The sequence below is a fragment of the Mus caroli genome, unplaced genomic scaffold (assembly GCF_978045245.1).
Source record: "Mus caroli unplaced genomic scaffold, Mus_caroli_1 scaffold_12, whole genome shotgun sequence".
Lineage (NCBI taxonomy): Eukaryota > Metazoa > Chordata > Mammalia > Rodentia > Muridae > Mus > Mus caroli.
In genome coordinates this window covers 82705559-82723633 of record NW_028227267.1, presented here as the reverse complement: position 1 = coordinate 82723633, position 18075 = coordinate 82705559, and positions in this window count along the sequence as shown.

The window sequence follows — 18075 nt, the reverse complement described above, 5'->3', positions numbered from 1 at the left end:
CATCAAAATTCCAACTCAATTCTTCAACGAATTAGAAAGGGCAATCTGCAAATTCATCTGGAACAACAAAAAAACCTAGGATAGCAAAAACTCTTCTCAAGGATAAAAGAACCTCTGGTGGAATCACCATGCCTGACCTAAAGCTGTACTACAGAGCAATTGTGATAAAAACTGCATAGTACTGTTATAACGACAGACAAGTAGACCAATGGAACAGAATTGAAGACCCTGAGATCAACCCACATACCTATGGTCACTTGATCTTTGACAAGGGAGCAAAAACCCTCCAGTGGAAAAAAGACAGCATTTTCAACAAATGGTGCTGGCACAACTGGCGGTTATCATGTAGAAGAATGTGAATTGATCCATTCCTATCTCCTTGTACTAAGGTCAAATCTAAGTGGATTAAGGAACTCCACATAAAACCACAGACACTGAAACTTATAGAGGAGAAAGTAGGGAAAAGCCTCGAAGATATGGGTACAGGGGAAAAATTCCTGAATAGAACAGCAAAGACTTGTGCTGTAAGATCGAGAATCGATAAATGGGACCTCATAAAGTTGCAAAGCTTCTGCAAGGCAAAAGACACCGTCAATAAGACAAAAAGACCACCAACAGATTGGGAAAGAATCTTTACCTATCCTAAATCAGATAGGGGAATAATATCCAATATATATAAAGAACTCAAGAAGGTGGACTCCAGAAAATCAAATAACCCCGTTAAAAAATGGGGCTCAGAACTGAACAAAGAATTCTAACCTGAGGAATACCGAATGGCAGAGAAGCACCTGAAAAAATGTTCAACATCCTTAATCATTAGGGAAATGCAACTCAAAACAACCCTGAGATTCCACCTCACACCAGTCAGAATGGCTAAGATCAAAAATTCAGGTGACAGCAGATGCTGGCGAGGATGTGGAGAAAGAGGAACACTCCTTCATTTTTGGTGGGATTGCAAGCTGGTACAACCACTCTGGAAATTAGTTTGGCGGCTCCTCAGAAAATTGGACATAATACTACCAGAGGATCCAGCAATACCTCTCCTGGGCATATATCCAGAAGATGTTCCAACCGGTAAGAAGGACACATGCTCCACTATGTTCATAGTAGCCTTATTTATAATAGCCAGAAGCTGGAAAGAACCCAGATGCCCCTCAACAGAGGAATGGATAGAGAAAATGTGGTACATTTACACAATGGAGTACTACTCAGCTATTAAAAGGAATGAATTTATGAAATTCCTAGGCAAATGGATGGATCTGGAGGGCATCATCCTGAGTGAGGTAACATATTCACAAAGGAACTCACACAATATGTACTCACTGATAAGTGGATATTAGCCCAAAAACTTAGGATACCCAAGATATAAGATACAATTTGTTAAACGCATGAAACTCAAGAAGAATGAAGACCAAAGTGTGGACACTGTGCTTCTTCTTGGAATTGGGAACAAAACACCCATGGAAAGAGTTACAGAGATAAAGTTTGGAGCTGTGAAGAAAGGATGGACCATCTAAAGACTGCCATATCCAGGGATCCATCCCATAATCAGCTTCCAAACGCTGACACCATTGCATACACTAGCAAGATTTTGCTGAAAGGACCCAGATATAGCTGTCTCTTGTGAGACAATGCCGGGGCCCAGCAAACACAGAAGTGGATGCTCACAGTCAGCTATTGGGTGGATCACAGGGCCCCTAATGGAGGAGCTAGAGAAAGTACCCAAGGAGCTAAAGGGACCTGCAACCCCATAGGTGGAACATTATTATGAACTAACCAGTACCCCAGAGCTCTTGACTCTAGCTGCATATGTATCAAAAGATGGCCTAGTCGGCCATCACTGGAAAGAGAGGCCCATTGGACTTGCCAACTTTATATGCCCTAGTACAGGGGAATGCCAGGGCCAAGGGGTGGGGGTTGGTGGGGGACTGGGGGGGGAGTGTATTGGGGACTTTTTGGATAGCATTGGAAATGTAATTGAGGAAAATACCTAATTAAAAAAAAGAAATATAATAGACATCTGAAGTAGATGGAGAGAGGAAACTGGATGGGAAAGAGGACAGGGAGGGCACTAGGGGTCAGAATGGGGTGTGGGGACAGTGGGGATGGGCTGGGAGAGAGAAGGGAAATCAGTGGGGTGGAACATCTCTGGGACTAGCCAGAGACCTGGGACTGGGGAGGCTGCTGGTAGGATATAGGGGTAAGCCTAGCTGAGACTCCTAGCAGGAGGGAATATGGCACCTGAAGTAGCCATCTCCTATAGCCAAGCAGACTTCCAGTGAAAAGAGGACACCAAAAAAAAAAAAAAAAAAAGCAGGAACTCGGTTTATTAAATCAGCCTCTTGCTTATATAGGGTGGAGGGAGGAGGTGGGGACTTTTTGGTGGGGTGAGATGATATAGGAGGTAAAGTAGGAGGTGGGGAATGGTGATGGAGGGTATAGGGTGATTGCCAGGGCCAATCAAGCTATTTTCATCAGCGGTAGCCAGGCAAAAGTGGGCTGTGCTGAGTCACTCTAGTATGGAAGTGAGCAAGGCAGGTTCCCAGACCCTAGCTAGGCTCAGGGATTTCCATTAGGGCCGTAGATTTTTGGCCAAGTTAGGCCTAACATTTGGTTAAATGTGTTCACAAATATTTCATGTTGTTGTAACCTTTTAAAATAAGATTCATTTTTAAATTTCTTTTCCAGCAAGTGCACTATTGACAAATAAAAATGTTACTGTATGTTGATTTTGTATCCTGCGAATTTAGTGAATTCATTTTTCAGTTTTAACAGCTCTTTGATAGCATATATTTTTTCCATTTATAAATTCATGTGATTTTTTTATTTATGGATTCTTTGTCTTTTTCTTTTTTAATCTGCTTGCTTTTTATTTATTTCTATTGCCCAGTTGCTATTGTTAATATTTACAATACTATATTAAGCAGGTGAAAATAAATTGTTAGAATAAGCTATGCAATCCCAGATAAATCACACCAAGAGACAGGTCGCATGTGGTAGTTTTATTGGGAGAAGGGCAGAGGCAACCTCTGGGAGAGGGTAGAAAGAAAGAAGAGAGAGGGGTCATGAAGGGTGAGTCTTTTATCCGGGCAGTGGTGTATGCACAGAGGGATGTGTGGTGGGGCCATGGAGCATGTGAAAAGGGACAGATGTAGGAGTGGCGATGCTGTAGCCTAGAGATGGCATATACATGAGTGATGCAGTCACCGAGAGATGGTGGCACATCACTGGGTCTGGGAACTGCCTGTGACGCTTCTAGCTGTCCACGGATGTGCCCGATCCTAAATAACATGAATAGTGAAAATATATAATTAATTTTTAGATGTGGGGATATGATTTTTTAAATACACATCATTCCTGTGTATCACCAAAAAGCAAAAATATATGTAAAATGAACTGGCAAATGTTTGAAAGTTCAGAGTCTCCTGCAATTCTTCCAGGTTGTCTGGGCATGCATATTCCCATATAGTTTGCCCCTTTTGTGCCTCTCAGATCACTTGTGATAGAGCAACTCTGAAAAGAGTAATATGCTATTGATTCTGCAATTTGCTTTCAAGTTGCTGTCACTTCTGAATTTTGATGTTGGTACCTCAGGGGGACAAATGTGCAGACAGTGTCACTTTGTTATGACCGCCACCTGGTATGCTGCAATTATAAGGTGTCAGGGACATTAAATGTGCATTCAGATTTTCAAAGATGATATTAAAATGTTGGGTGACTTTTTAACCTTAGAATAACACAGCATTCAATTTTTAAACTTAATTTGCAGAAAAACAGAAATCAATTACTAAATAAAAAAGATTTTTCAACAAACTCAAAGGCATCTTTGAAGGTTTCTTGTCTCATAATATTATGTCAGGGCTTTTCCTTTTTAAAAAGTTTTATATTATCTTTATTTTATTTATATCTTTTTCTTCTCTCTTTTTGCACTACAGGATTTTTTCATATATATTATGGTTTACAGTTTCATGTTAAACCACCGGGTCTCTGTTTCTTGTGTCTAATTTTGTTTTGTTTCGTTTTGTTTTTTTCATTCAATTTGTTTGTTCCCCAATTCCAATGTGTTAGTTTTGTTGTATAGTACAGTACAGTACAGTATGTATGTATGTAGTGTAGTGTACTGTATGGTATTATTACTCCTTAGGAGCATGCTTGTTTCATAATGAGAGTCAGAAAGGGGGTGGATTTGGATAAGAGGGAAGATAAGAAAGAACTTGGAGAAGTAGAGAGGGGAAAACATAATCAGAATATATTATATATAAAAATTTTCAAAATAAAAATGGGGAAAAAGAAAATTGAAAAAAAAAGTAAATGAGGTATGTTCATATGTACTGAATTGAATCTTTATATCAATTAGAAAGGCATCCAGTACCAGATAAAACTGGGATGGGAATTCCAGAATCGCCTGTGCCCTGAGCACAGGCACTTCCTCACTTCTGATGAAGTTAACTGTATCCAATGAACTCACTGTAAGTTCAAAATATAGTGTGTTGAAACTGTCTTTCGTCCATGGACCTATATAACCAGGATAGTTTAGACCAGATCACCCTAAGTGTGCTTAGAACCTCTCATTAGTGTACTGTTAGAAAAACATCACCTAGCACAAAGCCCATTTTATAACAGAATATTTAATGTCTCATTTGATTTAACAATTTTTGCACTGAAAGTAAAAAAAAAAATATTACTTTTCATATGATAAAGACTGTATTTAGTATAAGTCTAGAGTGGATCTCTTAATATTTAATAGATTATTTAATTTAATCATTTGTAAAATTTATGAATGAAGTTAATAGGAAATAAATGTTAATTATTTAAGTTAATAATAGAGAATATATGTCAATACAAAAATGGACCAAAGAAAGGATCCCTTTTATTTACAAATGTCTATTTTCTGACAAGAATTCAGAAGAAATGAGTGCAAAGTTTGTATATTAATAGCTACACTTTTGGTGGTGTTTTTGATAAGTGTGCGGGAGTTTTTCTGTGGGCTTTGGGTGGAACTTCTTGACCACTTGAGTTGAAGTGATAACAGGCGTTGCAGTTCTTCGGTAAAGTGCACTGTCACTTACAGAGCATTGACAACCCCAGCAATGAACAGACACATTGACAGTTCTTCAGGAAGATGATCTCTTTTGTTCTGGTCCATCATACCGAAAGTCAGGGGTATTCGAACTCAGTGTAATAGAGCAGCTTTAGTATGTAACTACTTCAGTTGCATACTTTCATTAAGGAGAACATATTTTGATAAAATAAAAAAAACTTCATAGAATAATCTTTGTTTGTTCCTTCCTTCCTGCCTGCCTGCCTTTCTTTTTTTCTTTCTTTTTCTTTCAGGGAGGCCTTGAATGCAGTCTTTCCACTACCACAAATTATGCATAGGAAATACCAGGAGTCAGCACATCCTGGAGTGTCATAAGTAAGTCTCTGCATGGGAAAAACACCTACATGATCATATATCCTCTGCCAGGTAAGTATTATAATAAATTTTATATAAAAAGTGAAGTCCAAGGGCCTGGAAGGACATTTCAGTGGCTAAGAGTACAAACTGCTCTTCCAGAGGACTGGAGCTGGATTCTCAGAATCCTTATTGGGTGGCGTTCAATCACCTATCAGCCTGGCTCCAGGGAATCCAGTGCCCACTTCTGGGCTCTTCTGGGGGCCTAAGGCCACATGTACACATATATGGATACAAAAAATTGAAAAATAAAAACTAAATATTTTAAAAGTAAAGTATACCAGGAGGATTAATATGATTTTTAAAAAATTAAGTGTCAAGGTGAACACTCTTACATTGCTGGTGAGAGTGTAAACTTGGAAAACCACTTTAGAAATCAACTTGGTGGTTCTCAGAAAATTGGAATAGTTCAACCTAATGTGGTATAACCAGCTATACTGCTCCTGTGCATATATCTAAAAGATGTTCCACCATCCCACAAGGACACTTACTCAACTATGTCCATAGCAGATTTATTTGTAATAAACCAGAAGCTGGAAACAACCTAGATGTTCCTCAACTAAAGAATGGATGAAGAAAATGTGGTTCACTTACACAATGAAAAATTACTCAGCTATTAAAAACAAGGACAACATGAAGTTATGTATTTTACAATAATTGTTTATCTCTTGAAATTACAATTACATAATTTTCTACCTTGTTTCTTCTCCCTCCATCTGCTTCCATGTGTTTCTCTCTTGATTTCTCTCAAATGCATGTTTTTTTTGTCTAATAGTTGATTTATATGTATGTATGTATGTTTTATGTATATATATATGTATATGATAAGACATATTTAAATATATACTATATATACACATATTGTCTTAGTTAGGGTTTTACTGCTGTGAACAGACACCATGACCAATGCAAATCTTATAAGGACAGCATTTAATTGGGGCTGGCTTACAGGTTCAGAGGGTCATTTCATTATCATCAAGGCGGGAGCATGGCAGCATCCAGGCAGGCATTGTGCAGGTGAACCTAGGAATTCTACATCTTCATCTGAAGGCTGCTAGCCAAATACTGACTTTCAGGCAGCTAGAACAAAGGTCTCAAAGCCCAGACCCACTACCACACACCTATTCCAACATGGCCACACCTCCAAATAGTGCCACTCCCTGGGCCACACATATTCAAATCATGACACATGTAAGTATATAACTACAACCATCTCAGTCCATATGAGAGAGTAGAAACAAAAAGACAATAAGAAACATACTTATGATCATACCACACCAATGGGGAAGATGGACACACAGCCACACAATCACAAGCCTACCTGCCTACAGTGACTCACTGTGTGAAGTTAGAGCAAACATTTGTCTTCAAGTAAATCACTTTTTTTTTTTTAAATCTGTAAATAAGAAAGTTGTGCTAGATACCCTAGATGTCTTTTTGTGTCTGAAAAAAAAAATAACTTCTGAGGTTCAACTTGCTACCATATAAATTCGTCTCTAGTAACCATTCCTTTTACAAATACTTTAATGGGACAGATCCCTATCAGATAGACCAGGTATGGAACTCCTTTTAACCTTATATTATTACCACCTCTCACTTTTTTTTTTGGTAAGATATGATGTGTCTCTTTGGTTATTTCACATTTTTTCAAAGCTTTAAATTTTTTTCAAGAGCACAAAATTTAAGGTTTGTGTGTGTGTGTGTGTGTGTGTGTAGTGTGTATGCATGCTTGTGTACACAGGTCCCCATACCTGTGTGTATATGTAGAGGCCAAAGGAAGGTGTCTGGTGTTCCCACCTATCATTCTTCACCTTACTCCTTTGAGGCAGAATTTTTTCCTAAACCCAGGGTTTGTATTCTTTGGCTATGCTGGCAAACAGCAAACTGAAGCTATCTGCCTCTTTTCTTTTGCCTGTTTCAGTGCTGGGATTACAGATGTCCATGAGACCATGCCTGGCTTGTTATCAAGTCCTCCTAATTGTACATCAACATCTCTAAACTCTTCAAGTTGTTTTTAATATAAAGAAGAGGGCTGGGTATTACAGGAAGCAGAGCTGAGATGAAGCAGATGACTCCTGTCCAGGACAGTTGGCACTGATCTTTGGTCTCTCTTTAAATCCTTCTCATCTTAGAGCATGTTTCAAACTTCCCCTGTTAGACACTGTATCAGTCACGATTCTCTAGAGTCACAAACGTTACTGTATGGATCTCTCCATGTATATGGAATTTATTGGAATGCCCTACAGGCTGCAGTCCAACTAGTCCAACAATATCTAGGTGTGAGTAGAAAATCCAAGAAGCTAGTAGTTGTGCAGTTCCACAATGTTGGGTGTCTCAGCCAGTCTTCTGTATATGCTGGAATCCCGAAGTAGGTGCCAGTGACAATGAAGGAATGGTTGTGCTAGCAAGGCAAGGGCAATCCAGCAAAGAACAAAACCTTCTTTCTTCCATTGTTCTTAGATAGGCTTCCAGAAGAAGGTGTGACCCAGATTAAAGGCGTGTCTTTCTGCTTTGATATCTGAACCAAAGCCTGGGCTTTCCAGATTCAAGATCTGGATCACAGATGTGACCTCCATTCCTGGATTGAATTTCATTCCAGATATAGTCAATTTGACAACCAATAGCCATCTCAGATGTCTTGTAACTATTATTAAGTACTTCATAGCTTAATCCAAATTGCTTATACCTTATTTGTTTTATGACCCATTAACATGACTTTAATACTGATTAGTTTCGGATAGACATCTATCCAATTGGTCTTAGTGTAGCACACTGGTTTGAAACCTTTCAACAATCTCTGTGTTGGTCAATTCAGTATACTTAGACAGGAGAGAAAAATCCAGGATGTTAACTACAAAGATTATAATCAGCTACTTCTTACAGAAACTATAAATACTAACATATCATAAAGCTGAGAGTTCTGTAGACATTGTCAATGCTACTACCTCTTTGAGCTTTCAGGAGCAGTAACCTTTTCACCTTCAAACCATTATGTCTAAGCTCTGAGCCCTGTGATTTAGAAAGGTTTTTATCTCCACTGTGCTACTGCTCTGCCAGGCTCTTATCTCAGTGAAAAGAGTCTGTGCAGTACCCCACTGGCATCTCAAGAAGAAGCTCTCTGCTTGGGTCATGGATGTCACTGTTTAATCAAAACTTTAAGATGCATCATTTTATTTGGTTATCTCCAAAAAGTGTTTTGCTTGTCATTTGCTATTATGTAATATATCAAATATTAGATGTTTTCATAGAACTATGTGTGTTTGAATTCTTTTGTGTCCTTATATATAAAACAAAAGCAAACGTGTACTAAAACAAGTGGCATTAATTTATTTGTAATCATATATATATGTATAAAACACTGAGTAAAAAGCAAATATAACTAGTTTTGCTCATAGGGAACAGTACCTGTTTTGTCATAACTTCTTATTGTATTTAGGTCATAGAATTTTGTAATTAATTTACAATCAAATTTTGGCAATATTGGTTGCTTCTCTTTCTAGAAGATAAAACACATTGTAAGAATAAGCTATATCTGAATTGTTCTGGGTTTTTTTGTGTGTGTTTTATTACTTTAGTCCCGCATTTATCTATAAATGTTTATGTCTAAGTAATCTAAATGAAGATTTTGAAAAAAGTATTGGGGTTTTTTTTTATGTTTTTTTTTTCTTTCTGTTATTTTTACAACAGTATCTGTTCCCAATCAAAATAATAGAGTTAGAGTCAACAGGACCCAAAGAGATCATGTGAATATTCATGTTGAAAAGGAACTTTCTGGGCCATTTGAAAGACAGATTTCCTGTTTTGTTGGTGAGTGTTTTCCATGGGCGGAGGGGAGGGGAGGAGAGGGTGAAACACTAGGCCTGGAAAACAACACAAAGTAAGGCTGAGCCAAAGATGGTTCTCATCGCATCCTAGTCACAGGCTAAGACCAGTTACCCACAGAGCTTTGTGTATTTTTTAAATGGCTTGTTCTGATATGGCGTTCCTTACAAGGGAGAAAGGTGGCAAATGAAAATACAGGGGTAGAGGCATGGCTTTCCTCAGAGAGTCATGAAAAAAATTATCAAACATTGCTTGACCTTAAACATTTCACCAGGATAGCATAGATTTGGATATACTTGGATATACTTGGATAACACCAAGTATCACATAGATTTCATGTCAGGGGAAACAAAACGAGGGTATCTCAGTATCTCAGAATATTTATTTTTAAATGAATATTTTAGTTACATAAATCAATATGAAACATTTTAGGTCTCTGGAAGAAAGGGAACTCTTTAGCCTAAATCTACAGGGGAAAAAACCCAGAAGAGTAATTATATATCTTCTTGTCTTTTCCTTGTTTCTTAGAAATGTTTACTCCAATTTGAAATACTTTTTCAATCAAGTGGCACATCAGTAGTTATTTTCCATATAAAACTTAAGTAAGAATGAGGCAACCGGTTCTGTGGTGCCATGGGCTCTGATACATTGCTGCTGGTCTTTTCTTCTCATCCTAGACCAACATCACAGGAATGGTTGCTGATTTCTTGTTCCAGAGCCCCCATTCTAACCCAGAGCACAAGTGAAGCCTGGGAGTCTTGTGGGTGCTGGGCCAGGTCCTAGCAGCTTGTCTTACCTTAGCTGCTCTGCCAGTGAGAACCTCAATTTCTTCGATATGTCAAAGAAAAAGACCATCAAATCCATTCTTCTTGAAGCACACAGAGGTTCTGGGAATACTTTTGGAAAAGCACTACTTTTAGTCAGACGATTTCTTTCCCTTTGGCTTTAGCAGTTTGAGGAGCCTGGCAGGACAGAAGGCTTTCAAGCTCTGCAGTGCCAAGTGTAAGCAGGGTCACCTAGCTTAAGTCACCCACCATGTGGAAGCTTCGGTTGTTTATAGAAAGATCCTTGGCAGTTTATTTAACTTTCTGTAAACGAGGAACTAATGAAAACCTCCCTCTTCCATTCTAACCATTGCCAGGTTTTAGAGAATAATCTCTTCATGTTTTTGCCTGCAGCCATTACTTTTCTGAACTCAAATATCATGTCCTGAATAGCAATAATCTATAGATCTGAAAAGATAGCTCATACCTGTATCAATTCAAAAAGCCAGTTCCTGAAGCTAGGATTGTCCTTTAGTAGAAACCCCAGATGAGAATTCTATACAGAATGTGTGTGTGTGTGTGTGTGTGTGTACATGTACAAGTGCTCGACAATGAAATGAGAATAATACATTTCAAGAATTTCTTAGAATGAATTCTTTTTTTTTTCCCCGAGACAGGGTTTCTCTGTGTAGCCCCGACTGTCCTGGAACTCACTCTGTAGACCAGGCTGGCCCGAGTGCTGGGATTAAAGGCATGTGTCACCACCGTCTGGCTTATAATGAATTCTTAATTAGAAGATTTTAGAGTTCATTTGGGTCTTGAGGAAAGTACATGGAAAAGCAAAACAAAACAAAACAAAACCAAAAACAAAAACAAAAAGCAAAAAAAAAGCAAACAAAAAACCACAGGCCCACAATAGTTGGATTCTTCTAGAATTTAAATTATTTCTACGATTTTTGTCTAATGGTTTTATCTTTTAATTATAGGAACAGAGTTGAACATAGGGCAAATCCTGTGAGGGGCCACTTAGTTCATTGTAATAGTAATTTTAAAAAATGGCACCCTGGTGACTTGACAGATTTCATAACATTTTCAATAGTGTGAAACTTGTATTCCGTCACAGGGAAAGTCTGGAATATTATCTACATAGACGTTCTTACAAAGCGGCTATAATTACTGACCTGATACAAAACCTAGGTTTCTGTAGGTGTTATTAGTGCCACCTCACTGGACTCTTAGGAACAGCAACCTCTGCTCACCGTAAACCTATTACGCTTGTGCTCTGTGTTTTAAAGGGCTTCACCTCTTCTTTGCTAGTGCATTGCAAGGCTCTTCTCTCAGCAGAGGGAGTCCCTGGCTGTGCCCCTACAGCATTTCAAGAGGCAAAGAGAGGACTCCTTGTTTCTTTCAGAGATATCAGAATTCCAAGACCTTAACAAAACTGGCTCAGGACAGAAAAATGTATGAACCAGGCAAATCACATCCATACAGTCAAGCCTTATAAAACCAGCCCCTACCTATTCTGTGCGATGCAAACTCCTTTAGAGAAAATATTGGCATTGCATGGAATATGGGAAAAAAACAGATTTGAGGGGAACGTGTAGAGGGCAACAGCTGTACTTTCAGGCTTCTGGGTCTGAGTTTAAATAACTTATAGGTTATGAGTTTCCATTCTCTCTTCAAAGCATTGTTATTCCTTGCAACCTTGTTAAGGCGTTTATTGTGACATCCTCCTCACAGGTTACAGTGAGACATAATATCAATGAGTTTAAAGGATTTTTTCCCCCCTTTGAGCAAAGCATTGTTATTTAGATGTGAGATAAGTGCTTCTTGCATCTGAATCTGTTTGTCACATCTCAGGAATGGAACAAGTAGGAGCCTGAGTCTATCAACCCACTAAAAGGCTTAAGTGAATCACTTGCAGTGAATACCTTGCTTCACAAGCTGTGTTTCCAGAGCCAAGGCTCCCACCCACCCACCAGCCATGCCTCACAAGAAGTGACACCCAGTTAGGGAGCCAACACTTTTAAAGAGATAACTAAAAGGAATGTCTATTGTAGCAGATAATTTATCCCCATACCACGGGTGTTCCTAGCACTGCTTTGGATTCACAGATTTCCAGAAAGGTTAATCTTTACAGCTCCATCCTAACTGTGTGCTTGGAAATGAAATACACACAGATCCCATGAGCTAGCAGCATGTGACAGATGACACATCGAGATAGTCTTCACACATTCCATTTCCAACTCCCATCATCCACTTAAGCACAATGGCCCTTTCAGTCTGCACATGTGTTTCGGGGACCTTTGTTCATCGCACAGTCTCTATCCATACTCCAGTAGCCAAATGCTTGGTGATAAATATCTCTGAGGGAGGATGTTTTTGGCTGGAGCTCTATCCAGGCCGTGGAAGTTTCTGATAGTCTAATTATTCAGCTATCTGCCTAGAGAGGACTTGTCTTATTCCTTGGGAAAACACAGTCATTATTTAGCATGATGGATTTTTTTTTTAAGACATGGTCTCAAGTAATTTAGGCTAGTCTCACATTTGCTATGTACCTTGAAGTTAACCTCATCCATAGATCTTCCTGCCTCTTACCTCTTGAATGCTGGGATTATAGGAATGTACCCATATACCAGACTTTCTGCCATGCTAGGGGACATAATGAACTTTTTGTGCATTCTAAGTAAGGACTCTACCAACTGGGTTCCAATTCCTGTCCTTAGGATGGGTTTTGAATAGTAACTTTACCATTAAGCAGGGTGATTCTTTGTTTTCATTCTTCTTGTGTAATGTGGAACATTTAGCAGCATCTCTGGCCACAACTTATCAGAGGATGCCAGTAGTAACTCTTTCCTTTCCTCTGAAGTACCACCTTCCTATTGTAACAATCGAAAATATTTCTAGACAGGGCTATATCCCATTGGAGGCAGACCCTCTCTCCCTTCCCTCCTCTGGAAATCAATGAATTAAAGGAACATTCCATTGCATCCTACTTGTTAATATTTGTAATTTAAATCTCACCTCAATTAACACATTAGTAACAATGGGTTGCATCTATAATTTGCAGAACCCTGCATTTAATTCTCATAAGAGTCCTCAGGTACATTTGTTGGTATCCTTCTTTTACAGATTTAGAGACTGGCTCAGGTTTAGTGACATAAGCTTACAGTGATGGATGACAAAGCGCTGAAGGGAGGAATTTCTGCTGCATTTACCTTGGCCTTCACCCACCTCCTTTCAAAGTGGTCCACTTTGCATGATATTACTGTCCATTAAACTCTCGTTTTAATTTCTTTTACTCGGAGACTAAAAGGAATCTTATAAGCTTCTTTGTTCATCTTAAAAGAGAGGAAACCAGGTTGCAGAGAAATTAAGTGACTTGTCCGAGGTAAGGCAAGTGGAAAAATCAGGACTTCATTGCATCCAGATGACAGGGTTCCGTAACTTTCCTTCTCATCCTCCAGCTCTTACCTTACTGCACCTCATCTTCTGTGATCTTGGTGGAGGAGGAATCAGTGTCCCGTTTAGGACTGAACACTCAAATTCTTTATCCTCAGCACTTTGACCAGATAAGTCTCTCTTCGCTGACTAATGTCTGCTGTAAAATGAAGCTTCTCTGTCCCCATGTAGTTGCGAGAAGACTTACACATGATCAATACAGCCCCAATTCGCTGATAGATGGGGTAGGGCATCTCTAGGCTCCATGCCATACTGAAGAGCAGAGGATGTTGGTGAAGAGAGAGAGAGCCATTCTTTATTGAAGATATGGCCATAGATGCTACAGCTGATGGGCCCTCAGCAATACATATATAAGCTACCTGTACTTAGTGGGTTATATGGGGAAAAAGCATGAAATTGAGAGGAAAGCATATTCGGGGATTATGGAGGGAGGTAGAGGAGTAGATATCATACTTCATGTATATGCTTTTAAATCCTCATAGTAAAAAAATAAAGTTTAAAAACAAGAGCCTGCTAATAAAAAAAAAATATTTGCAATGCATGTTCAAGAACAATTAAATAGATTTTATTCAAGAATACCACAATAGGTGCAGAGAGCTAGGGAAGGGAGTTAGTTTCACAGTAGGCAAGATACACTGGACTCAATTCTGAGTGCAGTAAAGGAGAGTAGGAATTCAGAGCAAGGGGCAGGGTGGAGAGACCCTAAATAGAAAATTACTGAGAGAAAGCCTCAAGGAGAAGGGTGCAGGATTCCGGACTGAACATACAGGACTCTTGTTGAGCACGGGCTAAGATAACCAGGGTGATCAGACACAGAAGAAGGGGGAATCCTAGCTCAGCTGGGTGATGGAGCGGCCAACTCTCAACCCGAGGGCCTAGTTAAGAAGAAAGCTCAGAGAGCCTGGTGGGGGTGTGGCCAAGGAGAGCATCTTTGACTTAATACAACTCTTCAGACTTCTACCAAGTCTTTCTGCTGCTACCTTAAGAGACTAAGAAATAGGTAGAAATAAGTCACTATTGGTGTGTCTACGTTGCCACGAGTTGATGTAAACGAGAATCAGATTGAGAGCCAAGGCAACCCCAGAATAAAATAATTAAGTGTTGAAGTCGGACTGTGCCCTGGTCTAATCTGAGTCAACTTAGTCCATATGGTAAAATAGTTCTTTTCAGACTGTGCCTTGCCGTGAGAGACTCCACTGTGCAACCAACTATTGACTTCACATTGAGGACAATGATTCTGCACTTGGGTGGGGATATGAAGGGCACCAGCTGTCTGGTTCAACCTGTGTGGAACTATCTACAGGGCAGAGACTGATGATTGCCATTTGTGATAGGATAAAGGGTGCCATTTTATAAATTTATATGTGTGAATCGGGGCTATGAGAACACATGGGCAGCTGTCAGGTAAATTAGGCCCAAAGGCACAACAGACAAAGAAAGGGGTGTAATTCCCTCACCTAGACTGCAGGAAAAAGCAGACACTCTGTGGTGACATTGGTCCCCACTGACCTGTCATCTGACTACCTGTTGTGTTAAGGGATGGACCCACAAGCTGAGAATTTCCCACTCTCCCAGGGTCTTCAGTTGAGCTTGTTCCTTGTTGTTGATGTGCCTGCTCAATTGTTGTTCATCCATATTCCTGTTTGCCTATGTAAACCCGCTTTCAATCTGTCTGTCTGTCTGTCTGCCTGTCTCTTTATCTAACAGCAGCCCTACCCCTACTCTTATTATTGCAGCTGGACTCCGCTTTGAAGGTTTGCTCAAAAACAAAAAACAAAAAACAGACAAACAAATAAAACCTTGCTGACCCAGAGACTCAGGATAACAGAACCTGCTTAGGTCTGTTATCTGACCAATACAGACTTCTGCATAGTGTCAGATTTCCAGCTTTGCTTCTCGGGGCTTTGTGAAAATTCTTGCTTTCCCCTTTAATCCTTTACAGCCATTCTGTACCTTATATATACACACACATACTGCATACATACATACATACAAAGACAGATTTACTATGTGATGCACAATAGTAACTTGAAAATTAACACTAGCAATTGAAATTGGGATAAAAGAATCTGTGCTACCAAGGAAAACAGGGATATCTAGTAAATGACTGCAGCTGAAACTGCTGTAGCTTGAGTATTTGTTGTTATTTAATACATTGTGTGCTTCAGAGAAACACATAAATGTATTCTATATTTCTGACATTACACTTTTAGGATACTGTGATGGATGGAAAAGCCTTTCAGGACATCCCCAGACTCTATTTGTTCTGGTTCTGTGCTTAGTGGGCTAACCTTGCCTCCTGAGGAGAATTCCATAGCAGGAAGCATATGTAGCCAAATGACCAGTTCTGTGAGATGTGTGTTGGTTATTCTGCCATTATGAGTCACTCCAGAGCTTTTCCACATTGACTGGCTGCTCAGAAGATGAAAGGTGGGGGAGATGAAAAACAGGGGTTCCCTATTTTGCTGGAGGACTAGCCTTGCCTAGCTACTTTAGCCATAAAAGCTTTCATCCTGGGAGCTGAGAGACCTTGATAGCCCCTTGTACCTGTGGGTCTCCGAGGGCAGAGCCAATGCCAGAATTCTCTAATGGCTGGAGTATAGAGACAAGAGAAAGCCCTCAAGATTAACATATGAAAGAAGCAAGTTCAAAGAAAATGACTGAGCACAGAGTGGTGGCGCAGGACTTTAATTCCAGCACTCGGGAGGCAGAGGCAGGCAGATTTCTGAGTTTGAGGCCAGCCTGTTCTACAAAGTGTGTTCCAGGGCAGCCAGGGCTATACAGAGAAACCCTGTCTCGAAAAAACAAAAACAAAAACAAACAAACAAACAAGACCAAAAACAAGAACAAAAAAGACTGGAAACCACTTCCTACCTGGACCGCTTGTAAGAAATAGAATGTGCGTGGGGAAAGTCCCCGTGACAGGCTCGAGAGAAGGCTGGCTATGCTATGAAAATGACAAGTCACGAGACTTGAAGCCTAACACTCTTGGCTCACTAGCCCCACTCACATTCTCGAGATTTTCTTTTTCTTTTCTGATACACATGCTGTAATGCTTTTACTGTGTTCTTAGCCCAGTTGGTTCTGAGACACGAAAGCCTTGGGTCTCCCAGACTAAGATCTGTGCCCCGAACACTGCAGCCCTGAGAAACAGTTATGGTTCGTTCTTCCATACTGCCGGGGCAGAACACGTCTTTGAATGAACATCAGAAAGAAACGATAAAGGTGATAAGAGGAGGGGAGGTCTTCAGAGAAAGACAAATTATTGTGCTTAAGGCAGACAGCCAATCTAGTGAACCTCATTCCACCCCAACTCCCTAACCTTCTCCTCCCTTAGATGAGAAACTGTCAAATCCTATAAACTCCAGCGAGCAGCAAAGGTGCAGCATTGTTTGCCAGGCTGGGCTGTCGGAAAACCTGCTCTCTCTATGCTAATAGTCCTCTTGTCATGCATGCGAATGCTTTGTTTCTGTGCCCCCAAAGTCTTTGCTATGCAAATCAAACCACAGGGGCACTTTAACATGTAAATCACATAATCTCCCTCATGTGGGATGAATTGACGGATTTTAAACTCCTTGACTGTTGGGAGGTAATGAACGTACTTATTTAACTGGTATTATTGCGCTGGGCACAGCTCCTACTCCAGGCTTTACTCTGTGGTGCGGCCCTGCCAGGGGAGAGCTGGTACAATTATTAATGTCGCTGTCAAAAGAACAAGATGAGCCCAGACCTGAAAAATCCTGACCCCTTAGGGGAGGAATTTGGGACTCGCCTCCGAAACTGCCAACTTCTGGGTCCTCCTTGAGGGATGCTGGGGCCTTCTACTTTGATTAGACGATGAACATTGAAATTTCTTGGGAAAGATTGTTTTCGGCTCGTTTTATAGGTAAAAGGAGCCAAGGAGCAGTAGAGAGGCATTTCAGACTCTGCAGCTGGGAGCGGTCCAGGCTGGGGAGCCGAGCCAGGGCTGTAGAAGACTGATCGCCAGCTGCTTGCTGCTTCCGCCTGATCTTTAGTTTGGGGCTAAAGTCACTTAAGCATCCCATGCCAGCTCCCTTTCCGTTAAACTGGGATAATGCTAGGGACAGAGGGAGCACTGACTAGATCCTATTTGTAACGACAGCTGAACTGCCTGGGCAAGATGCTCTTGTTCCAGAAATGAAGTGTGATTCCATTAAAATGTGTGATCTCCTGACAAGAGCCTACCTGGTTTTTTACCGTATGTGGGTACTGGATGTAGTTGCTGGGGACAAATTGATGAGAACACTGTTTTGATGTTACGGTGTGAGTTTCAAAAGCAAGGCCCAGTGGACAGCAACTTCCGCTCTTCTCAGGCTTTTGCCCTCCTTGTGCGCAGTCGAATGCTTTGATGACTGTACCATCGAGGCTCATTTCCGTGTTACCTGTGTGTATTCCCCACCTGGGCACCGCTCCAAAGCTTCCTTTCAGCTGTGTTTAGACTGCATACATTTCCCCATAGAAACAATTGCTGCAGGGCTTCTTGGATGATGGACAAAAATTGATCCAACCCAAATGTAGCTGAAATAGTATGCATTCGCAATTAAAGCCAGC